General features: G+C 43.4%; 1 protein-coding gene across 3 annotated transcripts in view; it reads left to right on the top strand.

The window, feature by feature from the left end:
• The window catches only part of Dcaf5 (DDB1 and CUL4 associated factor 5), a 99,649-nt gene that overhangs the window by 1,066 nt on the left and 77,955 nt on the right, over positions 1 to 20,628 (top strand). The window contains exon 1 of one of the 3 annotated variants that reach the window (XM_042260852.2): positions 335 to 713. The exons of the other annotated variants lie outside the window; for them this stretch is intronic. The gene's annotated coding sequence lies outside the window, so the exon portion shown is untranslated. Of the gene's footprint in view, positions 1 to 334; positions 714 to 20,628 lie in introns of those variants that run through there. 3 annotated transcript variants of the gene reach the window in all.

Below are 20,628 nucleotides of genomic sequence, written 5' to 3'. Positions count from 1 at the left end.
CAGGGGCCAGGGGTTCGGGGCGATCCCCGAGGGGCTTGCTGGCGGGAGGCGGGCCCCAGCATCCCCCCCCCCCATTCAATCCGAGGCTCCTGGGGGCAGGGCCGCTCCCCCCCCACCCCCCGGTTTATCTAGGCCTACTTGCCTCCAGGGTCCCACCTCCCCCCTCCCCCCGCTGGGGTGGGGAAAGTGGTGCAATCGAGGCCGGGGCTCCGGCCGGGCGATGTAGGCCTTGCTCTCCCGGGGCTCCTAGCGACAGGCAGCTGAATCGATAGCCTATTGCGCCCGGGGAGGCCCGGGCCGAGCGGCGGCGGCGGCGGCGGCGCCTGCGTACGCCGTGGTCGGGGTCGCCGGCGGCCGCCGCCGCCGCCGCCCGCTCTTCCCTGGGGTCGCGGCCCAGAGCGGAGGCGGGCGGGTGGGGCTGGGCTCTCGCCGGGGAAGGGGCGGCTCCCAGAAAAGCCGACTGCGCTGCAGAGGGCCTAGACCAGCTCGGGCGTTCCCGCTCGCCGCCTTCCTCCGCTCGTTTTCCTCCGCTGGGAGGGTAGAAGGGGGGAGCCCGGCACTAGACGTGGCGCTTAACTTCACCCAGGTGGCTCCCCGAAGGGCTTCCTAATTTGCGTCCGTGGGCCAGCTCTCCAGAAACTTCAGCGTTTAAGGCAAAGCATCTGTCTTTGCGAGTAACAGGCGGAAGTGACACCAGTGTGTGGGTAGCAGAGGTAAGAGGTCTGTGATTAATTCAGGATAAACCAGGGATTTCTCCAGAACTGACCCCATCTTTTCACACTAGATCATATTCTCCTTGCATAGAGTTTGGACCCTAGATGACACCCTACTCCACCCCCCCAAGAAACCTGATACACCACTTCAAAGCAGACCCATCATTAAAAAAAAAACTTCCACACAGCGCCGTAGTAGAATTTTATCTAATAAGTTTCAAGAACAAAAATGGAGAAAGACCCCTTCTTTAAAGGCTGTTTCTGTGTTAGTAATACAACTCTCTCCTGAGACTAATGCTTTACAGCAGAGAGGCTCCCAGACAGTTTACCTATGGAATGAGAGACTCCGAGGATACCCTTAGAATGAGCTAATTAATCATAACCGATCACACATAGCCCCAGCTTAACTCACATTAGATATAAACTTGAAATATAATATACATACCATAAAGTTATCCCAGTCAAAGTTAATGCATTTTACACCTTTTCTTTTGGTTTTTCGAGACAGGGTTTCTCTGTGTAGCCCTGGCTGCTCTGGAACTCAATCAGTAAACCAGGCTGGCCTCAAACTCAGAGATCTGCTTGCCTCTGCCTCCTGAGTGCTGGGATTAAAGACGAGCTCTATCACTGCCCTGTGCATTTTACACTTAATCCTAGCCAAATGGCAGAGAAGTAGAGAAGTAATCGTTACTACATTTTTAAAAGCACCAGAAGGGCCACGGAGCTGTATGTACTCCCAGCATTATTTTGTGGATCTTTTGTTGTTGTGTTGGAGACAGGGTCTTGCTCTGTCGCCCATGCCTTTCTCTGTATCCTCTATATCGTAGAGATAACCCCATTATCTCTAGTCTTGGCCAGTTCATTTCTTTTTAATTTTTGTTTGAGAGCGAGTCTGTATACTTCAGGAGGGTCTGAACTCCATATGCCACTGAGGATGGCATTGAACTAACCCTGCTACCTTTACCTTCTGAGTGCTGAGTTTACATTGCTTTATTCCTTTTTCTGTTTTAGGAGCCAGGGCCTCACACTTCTCCCAGGCTATTGTGGAACTCTCGTTGAAGTTCTGGCGGGCCCCAGGGCCCTCAGCCTGCAGAGTGCTGGGGTTGGAGGTGTGAGCTGTGGTGCCAGGCTCCTACCTTCAGTTTATACTGTAGAGCAGGACTGGTTGCATAGGGGCAGGCCCTGGTTTTAGGTATTTGTTTCCTTTTCTGGTCCTGGGTTCATCCCTGTCCATCAGTCAGTACTTCCTGGGTTCCAGCCGGCCTGCCCTCTCCCAACACTCCTTCTATCCCTGTCCTTCCTGGTGTGTGTGTGTGTGTGTGTGAATCTACTACTGCCCTTGCTCGTAGTCCTTCCAGCGTTCAGTTCTATTGGCCCTTCCAGTTTGACTCAGGTATTTATTCCCAGAATACAAGTTTTTGTTAAAAGCAATTCACCTTCCGTTATTTGTACACAGCTTGTGTTTTAACACAGAGTTCTTCCTGCTTGCTTTTGACAAGGAAGCCCCTTGGGGGTTCATAATACACCGTCACTTGTTAAAGCTAATTAAAAAATATGTTTTCCCTTAAGAAGTCCTTCAGTGATCTTCTCAAGTTTAAAACTATTTGAAGTGTTATATTTACATGCTTTTTTCCCCCCATTGGTTTGTTGAGACAGGATCATATAGCCCAGGCTAGCATGGAACTCAGTACGTAGCTGAGGATGACCAGTGAACTCTTTGATCCCCTGCTTCCACCTCACAGGTGCTGAGATTACAGGCGTGAGAATCCCTCCCCTTTGTAATTTTCAAGTTCAAGGCTCTCTGCAGTTCTCCCACTCTGGGATACACACACACACACACACACACACACACACACACACACACTCACTCCTTGAACTTCTGATCCTCCTCTCTCCGCCTCCCCAGTGCTAGGATGGTAGGTGTGTGCTGTGACCATGACTGGTTTCAAGGACAATTAGAATATTTCCATCAAAAAAGTTACTTTTATTATTTTTTTATCACTGACAAAAAAAAATACCCCATGAAAACAAAACTAGTATCACTATGATACCTACCATGGAAGCATTGTGGTATGTGGCATGACAGGTAATTAAAATCGTTGCTAGGCTACTTAACCCTGTGACCCTAGTTAGGTTGCTAAGCTTCTCTGTGGTGTTGTTTCCCTGGTCTGTACAATGGGACGACCAGGGCCTTCCTGAAGGGCTGTTGTGAGACTTACAGGAAGCAAAGTGTGTGCTGGGTGCAAACATCTCATAATAAAAATTGTTGGCTTCCTTTGCTTTTTGGTGCTTGCATGGTGTCGCTCATAGCCGCCAATGCGCTCTACCACTGTTGGTAGTGGACCTGTGCAAGTTAGGCAGACAGTATGGTTTTGAGACTTTTTTGTTGCCATGCAGAGGACTGAACTCAAGTTCTGGGTATTCGAGGCAAGTGCTCCACCACTGAGCTATAATCTTAGCCTTTAGTGGATTTTGTTTTGTTTTGTTTATTGAGGCAGGGTCTCACCATGTAGCCTTGACTGGCCTTGACCTGATTGTTTAGACCAGGCTGCCCTTTAACTCAGGATCCACTTGCCTCTGCCTCCCGAGTTATTGGGATTAAAGGTGTGCACCACCATGCCTGGCAGCCCTTAAGTATTTTTGAGATCTCTCTCTCAGGCTGGCCTTCAACTCTGGAGCCTTTAGCGCTGGCTCCAAAGTGCTGGGATTCCAAGTGGTGTAAGTTTTATGACTTTGTGAAATGAAGAGGCAATGTGATATGGAAAACACCTGGGAAAGGCTGACATGTGATTTGAAGTTAGATGTCTTAGTAGTCACAGATTGTGTGGATTTAGGTAAATTACTTCATTCTTCATAAAATAAGGGTAGTAGATTGCCCTAACTGCAAGACAGATGGTAACGAATGGTCAGTGAAATTGCTATGCCTGAAAGTGCTGAGGTTACGGATGTAGTTCCCTTAACAGACGGCTCACCTAGCAGGCACGAAGCCCTGGGCTCGATGACCATCACCACATAAACCTGGCACTGGATAAAGCTGTTTAATCACAGGATAAACCATCAGTCAGGGTGGTTCATGCCTGTGATCCTAGTACTTGAGAAGTAGAACCAGGAGGATCAGAAATTCAAGGCCATCCCTGGCTACACAGTGAAATTGATGCCAGCCTAGGTTCATGTTTCCCAAGTCTAAAGCAAACCTATAAAAGTGCACACAATAAGAAAAAGGAAAAAACTGGCTGGGCGGTGGTGGCGCACGCCTTTAATCCCAGCACTCGGGAGGCAGAGCCAGGCGGATCTCTGTGAGTTCGAGGCCTGCCTGGGCTACCAAGTGAGTTCCAGGAAAAGGCGCAAAGCTACACAGAGAAACCCTGTCTCGAAAAACCAAAAAAAAAAAGAAAAGAAAAAAAAAAAAAAAGAAAAAGGAAAAAACTGAAGAGGTAGTGAAGAGTGTACGTACAGGACCTGGGAATGTAGTTCAGTAGTAAACTACTTGCCTAGTGGGCCTGAAACCCTAATTTCAAGCCCCACAACTACAGGTAAATAAACCACACCAAAGTTCCCCTACATAGCTAAAAGGTTAAATCCAGGATATCCCATATATATATATGTAGTACTCTAACCCTATTAATATCATTAGGATTGCTTGCAAGAAACACTCATCCCTTGAATAATAATGCAATATATATAATATGCATATATATAACTAATTATAAGGCTTAAACTTTTAAAAGTAAGGTTTACACAGCTGGAGAGGAGGCTCAGGGGTTAAAAACACTGACTGCTCTTGGAGAAAACTCAGGTTCAGTTCCTAGCACCCTATTCACAGTCATCCATAACTGTTTGGATGATTATGAGTAGCCTCCAAGTCCAACATCTTTTTTGAGATTTGTTCAGAAGACCAATCAGAAAATAGCTCTGTGTGTATCTGACGTGGATTATAAAACGGCCTTCATATATGTGTGTGTGTGCGTGTGTGTGTATACACATGCACACGAGTATGGGTGGTTTGCCGCAGGTGTGTCTGCACCACTTGTGCCTGGTGCCCAGAGGCCAGAGGAGAGAGTTAGCTCTCCTGAACTGGAGTTACAGATGGTTGTGAGCCACTGAACTCAGGTCTTCTGGAAGATGAGCTAGTGTTCTTAAACGCTGAGCCATCTCTGGCCCCGCTTACATCTTATTAATATAAAGGTTTGTGTAAACAGAATCTTAGCAGTTTAAGAAAGGGATTTCTGCTCTTTGGGAGTGATAGTTTGCTGTAATATTATTTCCCCTTCATTGAGGTATTAGACTCTGTAGAGCTAGAGGATTAGTAGCCCATATGTGCTAAGTTTTATATACAGTAAGATTATTTGTTACCTCATTCTAGTGCTTATGACTAAAATGTTAAGAAAAGTACTTCCAGCTGGGTGATGGTGGCACACACCTTTAATTCCAGTACTCGGGAGCAGGTGGATCTCTGAGTTTGAGGCCAACCCGGTCTACAAAAGTGAGTTCTAGGACAGCCAGGACTGTTATACAGAGAAACCTTGTCTTTCAAAAATGAAAGAAAGAAAAGTACTTCCAGAAGCTTTTCATATGGCAGCTATGTTGTTCCAAAGTGAAGGTTGTGACTAAGGAGAGAGGTTTAGTTTTTGGTTATAATGTTTTATAAAGGGGGATAGCAATTTCGTCAATTCCATGTACATGGATCGCCAACATCAATGGTAGGAATCCATAGTTATGAAGAGACTGAGATTGTTCACTCTTGCTAACTTCGTTACTGCCTTTGACAAGTCCTTTGTCCTCTGTGTCAGAAGGTCAGCAGTATCTCATGAGCTGTGATGAAGGCCGAATGAGCTGACACAGGGCCTTAGTCCTGGCCCTTGTCTGGAGGTCCTACTGCTGCTACAGTTGCTGTTTCATTTGAACCTCACAAATGAACAAAAACAAAGACGTGCTCAAGTAGTGTCACGCTCTCTGAGTGGGTTCTTTGCCAGTGTAGTCTATCTGCAGTTTCATTGTCCTAAACATAGTTGTTTTTATTAAGCTGGTGCCTCATAAGGGGAGATTTTGCAGGGTAGAGCTAGGCATTTTCTCCTGCTTAGTCTTCAGTATTAAGCTGAGCTATACTTCTTTTACTTTGGCAGGTCTTTGTTTCCTTTCTAGAATATTACTCAAGAAGAGGAATTTGTTTTTCATTCTTAAGACTGGTTTCATGCAGCCTGGGTAGGCTTTGAACTTACTATGTAACTGAGAATGACCTTGAACTTATAATCCTTTTACCTAAGTGCTGTGATTACAGGCATAGGCTACCACACATGGCTCAGGAGGAGAGTTTTTTTTTTTTTTTTTTTTTTTAATCTAGATACCTGTCAAACTCTTGTTGCACAGCTTCCTTTATTCTGAATTCCCATTCTTCCAAGTCTTTATCGAAATTCTAGTTGTATCACTTGGCTTTACTACTGAAGGTGGAGTTTTTCTTTGGGATCACTGGCTCCCCAAATAACCACACAGAGACTTATTATAAATGCTTGGCTGACAGCTTAGGCTTGTTACTAACTAGCTTTTGTAACTTAACCCATGTTTCTTATCTACACTCTACCACGTGGTGGCACCTTTTTTCAGTATGACATATTCATCTTCTTCCTCTGCATCTGGCTGGTGACCTTTTCCCTAGTGTTCTCTCAGTTTTAACCTCTTTCTGCCTAGCTATTGGCCAGTTGGCTTTTTATTAAACCAATGAGAGCAAAACATCTTCACAATATACAAAAGGATTATCCCACAGCACACCACTTAATTGGTACCCCTGAGGATTGTCTTTCTTAGTGACAGATAAATTGACTTAGTTTGATGACTTAGTAAAAATACTTTAAAGGTTACTTTGCACAAAAATACTTTTAAAAGGTTACTTTGTACATGCGTGCATGTGTGTGCATGCAAGTGCAGGTATTTGATATTTGAGTGTGGGTCCCAGAACGTGTGTCAGGGTCAGAGGACAATTGTGGAGTTGGTTGTCTTCTTTCACCTCTCTATGGTGTCCAGGGATTGACCTCAGGTCTTCAGCTTGTGCATCAAGTACATTAACCACTGAGCTGTCTCCATAGCTCACTTTATTACTTATTGCTGTTGACAGCCTCTGGCAAGAACAACTGAAATGGGATGTTTGGCAGCCTTGGTTTAGTCCCAGAATACTGGTGGGTGGGTAGTGACTGGTCGGGTCTGTATTGATTCAATCTTAGAATTGTTCAAAAAGATAAAGAGCTTATGGTGTTAATTTTTCCTTTGCAAAGGGTTTTGTAAAAGTGTAGGCAAGTACAAAAATGAAATCATAACTGCTTAGAAGGTGTGCATGGAGTGTCTGGTGTAATCAGAAGAACTTACAGTTTTCTACATCAGAAGAGTTGAGACTGGAAAGAACAGTGGCATGTGGTCTGGGAATATTTACATTTGCAGCAGCTACTGTCTTAATTACTCCTCCATGAATCCTTACTGTTTAAGCACTGAAAAAAACTGTTTTCAGTGTCTAGCTCTGTTCTAATTGCTTTTGTTCTTTTGAATGTCAACAATTCTATACTTGGGTCATATAATTCAATACGACATTCACAATAGTTATCAGACTATGACAGTTATAAGATAATCCTCCCATCCATTTGTTATTTTTATTTTGTTTGTTTTGAGACAGAGTATCACTTTGTAGCCTAGGCTGGTCTTAAACTCACAAATATCCAGCTGCCTCTTGAGTTCTGGGACTAAAACTGTATGCCTTTTATTTTATTTTATTCTGTGTGTGTTGTAGCAGGAATCTTAAAAGTTCTTATTAACAAAATCAAACCCGAGGCCAGTTATTGGGGTCAATGCTGGTAGATCAGAGAGACAGAACAAGCCACAGCTATCTCACCTTGCCAGTTCCTCAGCTGGTCCTGTTTCCTCATACTGGAAGCCTCTGAGTCCTCATCCAGAATGAATCTCAGCTGAACTGTGTTGCTCCAAAGCCTGAAAGCTTAACCAGCCAAATGCTTAACCAGTCAAATGCCTCTAGTTTCTGGTCCTCACGCCTTATATATATATATCTTTCTGCTTTCTACCACCACTCCCTGGGATTAAAGGCTGGCTTTCTGAGATTAAAGGTGTGTCACCAAGCTTGGCTGTTTCCAATGTGGCCTTGAACTCACAGAGATCCAGAGGGATTTCTATCTCTGGAATGCCAGGATTAAAGGTGTGAGTGCCACCATTTTCTAGCCTTTGTATCTAGTGGCTGTCTGTTCTCTGACCCCAGATAAATTTGTTAGAGTACACAATATTTTGGGGAACACAATACCACCACAGTGTATGTGTGAATGTGGACACTTAGGAGTCATGACGTGCATGTGGAGAGCAGAGAACAATGCTTAGAGGTCACTTCTTTCCTGCCACTTTGGAGGATCTGGGGATTGAGCTCAGGTCATCAGGTCTCTGTGCAAGTGTTTCTGCTCGCTGTACCATTTCTCCATGCTTGCGTAGTGTTTTGTTTGTTTGTTTTGTGTGTGGTAGGGGAGGGAGTGTGGGGGATGGAAGCCACTGTCTCATGAATGCTAGGCAAGCGTTCATTCATTGAGCCCTACCTCCAGCTTCCATTTATTATTTTTGCAAACATTTGCTAGTGAAAAAAGTAATTCTGGGGGCTAACTGACTAGGTGGCTCAGTAGTTAATAGCACTTGCTGCTCTTCCAGAAGACTGGAGTTCAGTTCCTAGCACCCACATCAGGCAGCTTCCAACTGCCCATGACTTCAGCTCAAGGAGATCTGAGAGTCCCCTCTAACCAGCATCTGCACACATGTGGCACAAACACACTTAAATAAGACCATAAGTGAATGAATGAATGAATGAATGAATGAATGAATGAATGAATAAATAAATAAATAAATAAATAAATGAAAAGTAATTCTTTCTGCTTTGGATGACTATTGTTAATATCTGGAACATATTTTTAGCCTTTTTTGGTATGTGTATGTACTTTTTTTATTTTATTTTATTTTTTTAGCTAGAGTCTCATGTATCCCAGGCTGGCTTCAGACTCTATTTGTAGCTGATCCTCCTGTCTCCATCTCCTGAGTGCTAGGAGTGAACTGTGTAGTGATTTGACTAAGAATAGTCCCCATAGGCTCATCATGTATTTGAATATTTGGTTCCCATGGCGAACCTGTGTGGGAACAAAGAGGCTTTGCCTTGTTGGAGGAGGTGTGTTGCTGAGGGCAGGCTTTGAGGTTCCAGTGATTCTGAGTCTTCTCTCTCTGCCTCATGGCTATGGATCAAGATGTGAGCTCTGCTGTTTCTTTGCCCTGTCGTCATGGGCTTGAACCTCTGAAACTGTAAGCCAGACGAAATGCTTTCTTTCATAAACTGCCCTGGTTATAGTGTTTTATTAAAGCTGTAAAAAGTAACTGAAGACATGTGCTTACAGGTGGGCAGCACTGTGCCTACTAAGCCCTTCATTTGAGGGCAAGGTCTCATTATGTAGCTCAGGATGACCTCTGTTCTTTCATGTCAGCCTCCCTGGTGCACATATATTTGTGTGCCACCATGCCAACTCTATTTTCAAGTTATTTATTTATTTAATTTTAGATGAGGTCTCATGAAGCTTAGTCTTGAGCTCACTGTGTAGCTAAAGCAGGGTCTTGAACTCCTGATCTTCTGTCTCTGTTTCTGAGTACTGGGATTACAGGTATATATATCACCTTGCCCAGATTTATGTATATGTTTTTAAAATAAAATTGGAATGAGTTCATCTCTATTGTTTTGCAACATTTTCTAATTAAAGTGAATATTTTCTTGATATGTTGACTATTCTGAAGAATATTTTTCTTTTAACTTAGTAATATTTCCATGGGGCTGAATACATTTTTGTTAAGGTGGGCTATTGTGTGCACATGAGCAGCCTCTCCTTAGCCTTACTCGTTATATCCCTTTGGTAACTAGTTCCCAGTTGTAACAAGGAAAAAATGTCTGTAGATATCCCTAGTGCTATGGGAGGCAAAAACCACTTGGGTTAAAAAAAAAAAAAAAATTGCCGTAAAACAAAATTCTCAAACTTTTGGTCTAAAGACTTTTTATATTGAAATCATTGAAGATCTCAGAAAAACTAGTTTCTCATCTTTATGATTTATTACATTAGAAATATGAAAATTTAAATATTTATATAAAACAATAATAAATGTGTGAGTGAGAGAGAGAGAGAGAGAGAGAGAGAGAGAGAGAGAGAGAGAGAGAGAGAGAGAGAGAGAGAGTTTCTATTTCTGTTCATTTGTCTTGGAGATAAGGTCTTGGTATGTGGCTCAGGCTAGTCCAAAACTCACTTTATATCCCCACAGGCTGGCCTTGAACTCATGGTCCTCCCACTTTAGCCTCTTGAGTGCTGGGTTTATGTGTGTGCCTTGCCATTACTTGGTCTTAAAGTTAATTTTTATTTTGTTTTGCCTTTTGAGACTAGGTTTCTCCATGTAGCCCTGGCTGTCCTGGAACTTTCTCTGTAGACCAGGATGGCCTCGAACTCAGAGATCCACATTGCCTCTGCCTCCCAAGTGCCAGGATTAAAGATGTGTGTCACCACACCCACCTTTTTTTTTTTTTTTATTTTTAAGTCAGACTTCCATGTTTTCCAAGCTGGCCTTGAAATCACTGTGTAGCCTAGGATGACCTTAAACTTTTGATCTGCTTACCTCCTGAGTGTTGGCATTGAACGTGTGCCCCCATACCGTGGTTATATACGGGAACTAACCCCAGGCTTCATGTATGCTAAGCAAGCACGCTACCTACTGAATCACAGTGCTGCCCTTTTAAACCTTGAGAAACCATCCGTCTGTCTATCCATTGATTTATATATTTTTGTGTGAAGAATGTCAGAGGACAACTTGTAGGACTTGATTCTCCCCTTCCATGGTCAGGCTTAGCAGTAAGTGCCTTTACCCACTGAGCTGTTTCACTGGTCCCTTAAACTAAAAAAAAATTAAATCACTTTGTTAATATTGCCACAAATTTCATCAGAAATATCTTCACACATTAACAAATATTGAGTTAACTGTGGCAAATACAAATTTTTGGAAATTCTTTTCACTTGAAAAGTTGAATTATATCATTGGCTATATATACTGCTAGTTATTTTCTTTGAGATCAAACAAAGGCTTATCTTGTTCATTTTTCAGAAAATATTTCCAAGTCCTTGAGTCTTGAAAACCCTCGTTTGTCTGTTTCAGTAAAAATTGGTAAAAATGGAAATGACATCCAGTTCAGCTAATGATGAGGAAATCATTGTTCTTCTGTGAGCTTGTGTTTTATTGAGTACTTTGAGTTTTATCATAGAGTGTTAGGGAGTATTCTGTGGTTGAAATTTGATTTAATTATTTTTACTGTTTCTAATAGGTTTTTTTTTTATTTTTTATTTTTTGGTATCCCAATAGTAGGATTTTCCGACAATGCAATAAGCCAGATCAAGCCGAATTAAAAAGACCAGGTTTATTGAGCCAAGCACTCTCAGGTGATCTTTCCAACTCTCCAGAGGAGAGGCAGGGGAGGGAGGAGGAGAAATCACATGGTGCACTTACATACCTACAGACAAAAGTCTCAGACGCATAAGTAAAAAGCCTAAAAATATTATAAAGATTATACTGACAGTGCGATTTGTGTTACTGCTCTAATCAGCACTAAGATATCAGTGGTTTACTCATCATTACTTTTGGAATGTCAGTATAGTGTCAACACAATTTAAAAAATTGGTTGATGAGATGGCTCAGTTGGCTAAGGGGACTCGCCATGCAAGCTTGATATCTGTAGTTTGATCCCTCGAACCCACTGGATAGAGAAAACCCAATCCCAAAAGCTGTCCTCTGACCTTGTGGTGGTTTGAACTAGAATGGCTCCCATAGGCTCATAGATTTGAATGCTTGGTTCCTAGTTGATGGATAGTTTAGGAAGGATCAGGAGGTGTGGCCTTGTTGAAAGAGGTGTGCCACTGGGAGTGGACTTTGAGGTGTCAAAAGCCTATACCTGCTCTCAGCTACTGCTCCAGCTCCATATCTGCCTGTCTGCCTCCATACTCCCCGCCATGGTGCTCATAAACTCACCCTCTGAAATTGGAAGCCAGCTCTAAATGCTTTCTTTCTTTCTTTCTTTTTCCCCCTCTGTGTAGCTTTGGAGCCTGTCCTGGAACTCACTCTGTAGCCCAGGCTGGCCTTGAACTCACAGAGATCCGCCTGGCTCTGCCTCCCGAGTGCTGGGATTAAAGGCCTGTGCCATCGCCCGGCTCTAAATGCTTTCTTTTATAAGTTGCTTTGGTCATGGTGTCTCTTTACAGCAATAGAACAGTAACTAAGAAATTGTTGCCAGTAAGTGGTACCTGTTGCTGTGACAGGCCTGACCACACTGCTTATTGGTAAAATATAGACTTTGGCTTAGGAAAGTGGCTGAACGCAGTAAATGGGGATTAATGAGCCATCCTAGTATGAGCATGGAAGACAGTAGTCCTGAGAGCAGTGTGGGCTATGAAGGCCCTGCTCAAGATTTCAGAGTGGAATGATATTAACAGCTGTGCTAGAGACCATTCTTGTGATGTTTTGTCAAAGAATATGGCTGCTTTTTGTTGTCCTAAAAATCTGCCAGATGTTAAATTGAAGAGTTTTGGACTAATGCCACTAGCAGAGATTTCAAGACAACCTAGTATGAACTGTGCTATATGGTTATTAGTAATCACTCTTATGCAGATCTGCAATGAAAAAGAAGTGGGAAAAAAATTCTAAATGTACAGTGTAGAAGAAAAAGAGCACAAGGAAACGTAATGTTGGAGCCAACTCCTGTGTTCAAGGAAATGAGAAGTTTAAAGAGAGACCTATTAACTAAATAAAGGGAGTGGTGCCCTCATGGCAAGACCCCACCCAGCTAAGCTTCCAAGTTGTGAAATGCCTAAGAGATCTTCTCCTAAAGCAAAAGAAAGTTATTCAACAAAGGAAAGCATCAACAAAAATCTATGCAAATGTAACTCATGGAGGGGGCCAGATTCCATCTCAAGCAAGCAGAAGAACTTGGCAGCTTCAACCAAAGCGGTTCTAGCTTTAAAGCCAAGGATACAGGAGTAGAAGAGTTATGGAATCTTCCTCCACAGTTCAGGAAAGCCGCTGAGGCCAAGTGTGTGCAGGGGTGTCCCTGCATGAGGCCCAGAGAGACCATTGAGTGAAGCTATGAAGGTGAAGCTTGGATTTCCTTGGAGATTCCAAGATGTTGAAGATGCCAGAGCCATGAGGTACCTGCCAGGGAGAGCTGCAGACAGGGTGTGGAACCAGCCCAAGAGAGAGTAGTAGTTGCAGTCAACAAAGCTGAAAGGAGTTGGAGATTTGAAGAACGATCTATCTAATAAGCCCTTTGACATCAGACATGGAGTTAGAGGATTTGGAGTTTGACCTGATGGGTTTCAGTCTTGCTTTGGTCCAGTGTCCCCTCCCTGTGCCCCCTTTCCTCCCTTTTGGAATGGTGATGTATATTCTGTGCCACTGTTGTTGGAAGTGTGTGATTTGCTTTTTGATTTTCCCAGGGGTTGTAGTTAAGAGTTTGCCTTGAGTCTCAGAACAGATTTAGGACTTTTAAACAGGTTTGAGACTGTGAAAGACTATGGAGACTTTTGGAATTGGACTGAATGCATTTTATTTTATGGTATGACCATAGGCCTATGGGGGCCAAGGAGTGGAATGTGGGTGGTTTGAAAGAGAATGGCCCCCATAGGCTCATATATTTGAATGTTTGGTTTTCAGTTGGTGGACTGTTTAGGAGGGATTAGGAGGCGTGGCCTTGTTGGAGGAGGCTTGTCACTGGGGTTCCAAAAGCCCATGCCAGGCCCAGTCTCTCTCTCTCTCTGCCTTGGACTTGTGGATTAAATGTCAGCTCTCAGCGACTGCTCCTGAACCACGCCTGCCTGTTTGCACCTTCCCCACCATGATGGTCAAGGACTCACCCTCAAACTGTAAGCAAGCCCCCAATTAAATGCTTTCCTGTATGGGTTGTCTTGGTCATGGTGTCTCAGCAATAGAACAGTAACTAAAACAGTCCTCTGTGCTTTTGAATGTCTATTCACACACACATTGTTTTTTCAAAAAAAGCAAATAAAAATTTGTCAGGCTTGTTGAAAACATAATAATCCCAGCTATTTGAGTGGGTAAGGCAGGAAGATTTTTTTTTTTTTTTTTTAAAGACAACGTTTCTTCACATAGCTCTGGCTGTCCTGGAACTCGTTTTGTAGACCGTAGACGGGCTGACCTCGAACTCACAAAGAGCCACCTGCCTCTGCTTCCCGAATGCTGAGACTAAAGGTGTGCTCCACCACCAGCTAAGGCAGGACGATTTCTAAGAAAGAGTTGTCTAGGCCAATTATCTTAGCCAGACCCTGTCAAAAAAAAAGGCCTGATGGTGTAGCTGAATGGTAGAGTGTTTATGTAACATCCTCAGGCCCTGGGTTCAACCCTTAATACACTCAAAAGGAAAACCAAAAGTTGGTTTAGCTTTGCAGACTTTCTGAGGTCCTCCCAACACACTTTGAGACCAGCTGTTCTAAAGCATATTCTGACAGCTTTGTCTGTTAAACATCTGTGTTAAAATTTAATCAGTCCTTTCTCATTCTACTTAATTTTTGCTTTTTACAATGACTTATTTATTTATGTATACAGTGTTCTGCCTGTGTGGATGCCTACACTGCAGAAGAGACAACCAGATCTCATTACAGATGGTTGTGAGCCACCATGTGGTTGCTGGGAATTGAACTCAGAACTCTGGAAGAGCAGCCAGTGCTCTCAACCTCTGAGCCATCTCTCCGGCCCTAACTTTTGCTTTTTTCATACTCCTTGTAGCTAGATCATCTTGGAAATTAATTTTTCTTTTAGAACAAGTCTTTAGAAATATAATTTTGAACCAATGAATATGAATATTTTTTTTTGTATTTTAAAAGTGTTTTGTAGTTTGGTATTGTAGCATACTACTATAATTCTTGCCCTTTAAAGCTGGAGGCAGGGGACTCAGGAGTCTAAAACTAGCTTCAGTTACATACTGAGTTTGAGGTTAGTCTAGGCTACATGAGATTCTATCTCAAAGAACCAGAAAAATAAACAAAATACATTTGACATATATCACCCAATAATCTTCTAAAGATGTTTGCATCAACTTATGTCCAGTTTATTCTAAGAGTCCATCTTATCTATTGATGGGCATTATTTTATATTCACCCAATCAGCCAGTATGTGAAAACGGTGTTACTAAGTTTGTTGCTGAAGTTCTCTTAGAGCTGCCCTTGGCTACTAGTGAGGTCAAGACTTGTATCTTAAGCTTTGCCTGTTGTGTGGTCTTGGTCTGATCACAGTGCAGCTGATTTCATGGTAACCTTTCAACTTTGTTAAAATAGTTTTCCTGTGCCTTCTGAGATTAGTCCATGCTTCAGGTGTTTGCCTTAGGGAGTGTCTCTGCCTCAGATTAGAGACTCTCTCTTGAGGTAGTGAAGCTGACTGGTAATTTGTTTTCTAAATTTCAGAAGTTTGAACTCTGATTTTTGTTTTGTTTTTTAATTCCCATCATATTTAAGGGATGCTACTCATGCTGTTACTTAGCTTTCTTTTTCTTCAAAATTTACTCCATTTATCTGTGTGTGTGTGTGTGTGTGTGTGTGTGTGTGTGTGTGTGTGTGCCTGCCTGTGGAGACCAGAAGCACATATTGGGTATATCTTTTAATCACTCTCCACCTTACTGTTTGAGAGAATCTCGTTCTGAACCTAAACTCTCTAATTTGACTGTGTTGGGCTGGCTGGCAAACTCCAGGGATCCTCTTATCTCCACCTGCTGGGCACTGGGATTACAAGTATATGCCACCCCAACCCCAGCTCACACAGAAGCCATAATTTTTTTGGTGATATAAAAGGTGCAGATTTCAAACCAAGCTGTACTTCCACTTTATTTTATTTTATTTTTCTTGACAGGGTCTCCCTGTGTAACCCTGGACTGGCCTGGAACTTAGTATTGTAGACCAGGCTAGCCTTGAACTCAAGAGGTTTACCTGTCCCTGCCTCTGAAGTGCTGGGATTAAAAGCATGTGTGCTCCTGTCTTGAGTTCCACTTTTGAAATGGGGAACAAAAGGGTCCTTGTTTTAAGATAGTTACATTGTTAATTCCATAACAGCATTTAAGGATCCCCATTGTCTTTTAGGGCTCCCACAGCCTTTGCATTAACACATCTACTTGTGACTTGACCAATTCTGGTTTTAACTGCCACACCTGTTACAGCAGCCCCTTCCTCTTCTTGTGCAGTTGGAGTCTTTTTTTCTTGAATGTTTGAAACACCTTCACCTTGTTTCTCAGTAGGTGTCAACTGTGTGTGCTGAGATGAATCTTTAGTATTGACTTCCCACAAAACTATGTAGGGGTCTGAGGCTGGGCTCCTGTAAACATCTGGTTTTGTGATGACAAGAGGATTTTCTTAGATTTCTGTGTAATGCCTCTTGTAATCCCTGGAATCTGTGGAAGACCCAGTTGGTTCTTCATTGACTTCAGCCGCCGCCGCCGCCACCACTGCGTTGTGTGTGTAGTGGGTGTGACTCTTAGTCCTCGAGTTCTGGTACTGATCACTATTGAATTCTGTGCAGACCTGTCTCAACCTGAGGCAACTGTAGCAGAGGTGGTTTCTTGGGATTCACTGGGCATTTTGTGCAGAGAACATGGACCCAAGATGGTGGAAGAAAAAGAACAACCCTTTGTTGTAGAATATTATTTTAAGGTGTGTTACTTTTCTTTATGCTCTGGAACATTTGTTTAATGATGCAAAGATATGTTTGAGTAAATAAAATTCACCTGTGGTCAGGAGGCAACTAGTTGACAGGAAGTGGTAGGGAGGAGCCAGGTGGAGAATTTTTAAGGAAGGGCGAGGAGGGCTTTTTGGAGGACAGGAGCAAGGAGAGGAAGTGACCTACTTCCTATTCAGCCTCTCTGGATAGCAGAATTCCACCTTAACCTTTGAATCTTGAGTTCTTTAGAGGGACAGAGGTTTAGTTAAGTTTCCTTCATAGCTTTGAAAGAGTCAATGCCTGGGGGAACAGAATCCCCTCTGGCTATGGCCCTTGCAGGCTAATGGCTGGCCACCTGGCTGTTGGTAGTAGCAGAGTTGAAGTTGCTGATTTGGACAGCTGTGGCTTAAAAGGCAGCAACAATTAATTAAAAGGACAACAATTAGTGCCCCATATGGGGCGCAAAATTGTTAATGCTTGTTCTTACTCTTTTTTGGGGTGGCCGCCAACCAGCTCCCAAATAAATCACTCACAGAGATCTTATTCTTAATTATAAATGCTTGGTCTTAGATTGGCTGGTTTTTTGCCAAGTTTTCTTAACTTTTTTTTTTTTTTAAAGATTTATTTATTTATTATGTATACAGTGTTCTGCCTTCATGTATGCCTGCAGGCCAGAAGAGGGCACCAGATCTCATTATACATGGTTGTGAGCCACCATGTGGGTGCTGGGAATTGAACTCAGGACCTCTGGAAGAGCAGCCAGAGATCTTAACCTCTGAGCCATCTCTCCAGCCCAAGTTTTCTTATCTTAAATTATCCTGTCTACCTTTGTCTCTGGGCTTTTCCTGTTCTCTTCTGTAAATCTTATTCTTACTCAGTTGCTGGTTGGGTGGTTGGGTGGCTGGCCCCTGATGTCCTCCTCCTTCTCTGGCTCCTCCTTTTCAACCCCTCTTCCCAGATTTCTCCTTCTATTTATCCTCTCTGCCTGCCAACTCCACCTATTTCTCTCTCCTGCCTCACTATTGATTGTTTAGTTCTTTATTAAACCATCAGGTGTTTTAGATAGGCACAATAACACAGCTTCACAGAGTTAAACAAATACAACATAAACAAAGTAACATACCTCAAAATAATATTCCCCAACAGCCCTTGGTTGATGCTTTTTGTATTGTTATTTTTTTTCTTTTTCCAGAGCTGAACCTAGGGCTTTTGCTCTCTACCACTGAGCTAAATCCCCAACCCTGTATTGTTATTTTTTAATGTAGGTGTTAGGAATTGAGCTCAGGTCCTAGCAGAAACAGAAGAAGAAATCTACCATGCTTGAGTGTGCTTTCTCCTCACACCAGTCACAGAATAGGGTTGGAAAGGTACCTGGGAGATCATTTTTCCAATGGCCCCATTTTGCCTATCAACAAACAGATACAAAAGAGGTTAAGCTCACTAGTCCAAAGGACTACCATCAATTAGAGGAAGAGGGGAATTGAAGTCCAACATGTCCCTGCTCTTCTTCTCTTTCTGCTCAGGAATTAGGGCATTGACTGGATTTGAGTTTGGATTTTAAAGCTTGGATGCCCACTTCCTATTGAATGTAAAATGCTCCAAGCCAGAAGCCAAGACAAGTCAGGCCTCACTTTCTTCTTCCTCCTTCCTGAGGCAGGATCTCATTCCTAAGGCAGGAACTCAGCCTGGCTTCACATTTCCCTCAGTCCTCTTGCCTCTTAAGTACTGGGATTACAGGTATGTGCCACCGTGCCCAGCCCTTACCTTTTGACTCCTTTAAAATGGGAATAACTTTGCTCTCTCACCTAGTTGAGGGTATGAAATAAAATTAGATAAACAGGTTTCTCTTTCAAAAGAAAAGTACTAGAGAGGGTGCAGCAGAAGTTAGTTCTATTAGATGTAGATTAGATTAGATTAGATTAGATGTAGATGCTATTCCAGCTCTGGCTTAGTCTGTAGCCTAGGAATGCCTTGAAGTTTTCATCCTTCTGCCTCAGCCTCCAGAGTAGTTTTAATTAAGGCTTGACTCGGCCTCTGGCAACCTCTGCAGTAAGGTGCAGAGTCCATATGTCACCCTTGTCTCTTCAGACCTGCCAGTACATGCCATTTGATTCTCCTTATCCACAGTCACCGAACCTTGCTTACCTATGGACAGAATGCAGCCATCATTCGGTCTACAAACACTTGGGCAGGTGGTGTAGCTCAGCTGGTAGAGCATTTGCCTAACATTCAGGAAGCCCTAGTACCTAGTACCACACAACCTGATGACGTCTTGTCTGTTGCCTATAATGGAGGCAAGAGGTTCAAGAGTTCAAGGTCATTTTTAGCAGCATTGAAGTTTTGGGCCCAAGCCGAATTAATTACATAAGACTGTCTTTTAAAAAAGTTCTCACCTTGGCTATTTAATCTGACTGGTTTCAGGAACTCTTCATTGCCTGGTCTCTACTCAATAGGCTGGATTGGGGTAGAATAGAGAGGGGTCTCTGGAGCCAGATTACCTGGATTCGGAGCATTGTGTTTTTTCAGCGTTCACCTGTAGGCCAGATTGGCCTTGAATCCTGATCCTCCTGCTCTGCTTGCCAGGTGCTAGGATTGCAGGTGTGTGCCACCACACCCAACTAGTATTTTTAAAAATATTTCTTATTAATTCTTTGGGAATCACACATCATGTACCCCGATTGCACTCTTTCCCCGTCTTCCATGTCTGCCTCCCTATGACCTTCCCCTCCCTCCAGAAAAAGACAAATCCATTTTGTGTTGTCCACATATTCACTGGAACATGATCAAATTTGTAGTGGCCAGCCCGGCAAGGTGAGGGAGGATGAGTCTTTCTCCATCTGCATCTGTCATAAGCCATGAGCTGAGGAGAGCCATGTAGTGGCCGGAACTGGGTGGGACTAGCTCTCCCATGAGGGACAGGGCCAGCTCTCCTGCATCCACTGCTGTTGCTGCAATGTGTTGCCACAGTGCGGTTGCTACTGAGGGGCAGGATCAGGTCCCCCATGAGGGGTGGGGCCAGCTCTCCCTGTGCTCACAGACAGTAACATGGCTTCAGGTGTCAGCCCCGACCACAGACATCTGCATGGGCTTTGGTGGTAATATGGGCCACAGACATCAACAAGACGCGGGGCAGTATCAGGACCACTGACTCACTCATGACTTCATTGGCTGCACAGACAATGAGCCTCAACATGGTCTCAGGAGGTTACACATGCCACTCACATCAGCAGAGCTCCCAAAGGCAGCAGAGCCTGAGGATATCACAAAGGCATGGGGCATTGCATGGACTGCATATATACATATGGATCTCAGGTTTCAAAGTGGCCTGGGACATGAGCATGGACCACAGACACCAACATGGCCCCCCGTGGTACCTTAGGCCATGGTGGTCCTTTGAGGAGGTCCAATCCAGAAAGTAAACCTTTCTTCATCTCGGGCCTCCATCTTTGCCCAGAGCCAAGGGCATCCCGAGGCTGGCCTGGCGGCAGGTTTCAGGAGCTGAGTCTGTGTCTGCATAAGTTCGAGCCTGTTGTACATCATCCTGCCACCCCGTGCTGCAGTGACAGCATGTAGACCTCAGCCCTCTCACCTGTCACTGCATCATGGGTCCAGTCCTGCCCCTTTCCCTAGTGCACATACCTCTATTTTCTTCTATCTTTCCTGCCTCTCCATCACATATTTCCCCCCCTTTGGTTTTGGTTTTTCAAGACAGGGTTTCTCAGGTGCTTCTAATATTTTTGTTTTTGTTTTAATATTTTATTTATTATGTATATAGTGTTTTCTGCCTGCATGTATCCCTGCAGGCTAGAAGAGAGCACCAGCTCTCATTACAGATGGTTGTGAGCCACCATATGGGTGCTGGGAATTGGACTCAGGACCTCTGGAAGAGCAGCCAATGCTCTTAACCTCTGAGCCATTTCTCCAGCCAATATTTTTGTTTTTAAAATGAATATGTGATTTATAGTCTGATATTATCTAAAACATTTGAAAGACAAGGATAAATTCACAGATGATACATTATTATTATTATTATTATTATTATTATTATTATTATTATTATTGAGATAGAGTCTCTCTACATAGTCCTAGCTGTTCAAGAACTCACTATGTAGACCAGTTTGGCCTCAAACTCAAAGAGATCCACCCCTCTCTGCCTCTC

Source organism: Peromyscus maniculatus, chromosome 14 (genome assembly GCF_049852395.1).
Source record: "Peromyscus maniculatus bairdii isolate BWxNUB_F1_BW_parent chromosome 14, HU_Pman_BW_mat_3.1, whole genome shotgun sequence".
Classification (NCBI taxonomy): Eukaryota; Metazoa; Chordata; class Mammalia; order Rodentia; family Cricetidae; genus Peromyscus; species Peromyscus maniculatus.
The sequence above is the reverse complement of the archived record's forward strand: the minus strand, read 5'-3'. Positions and strand labels throughout refer to the sequence as shown.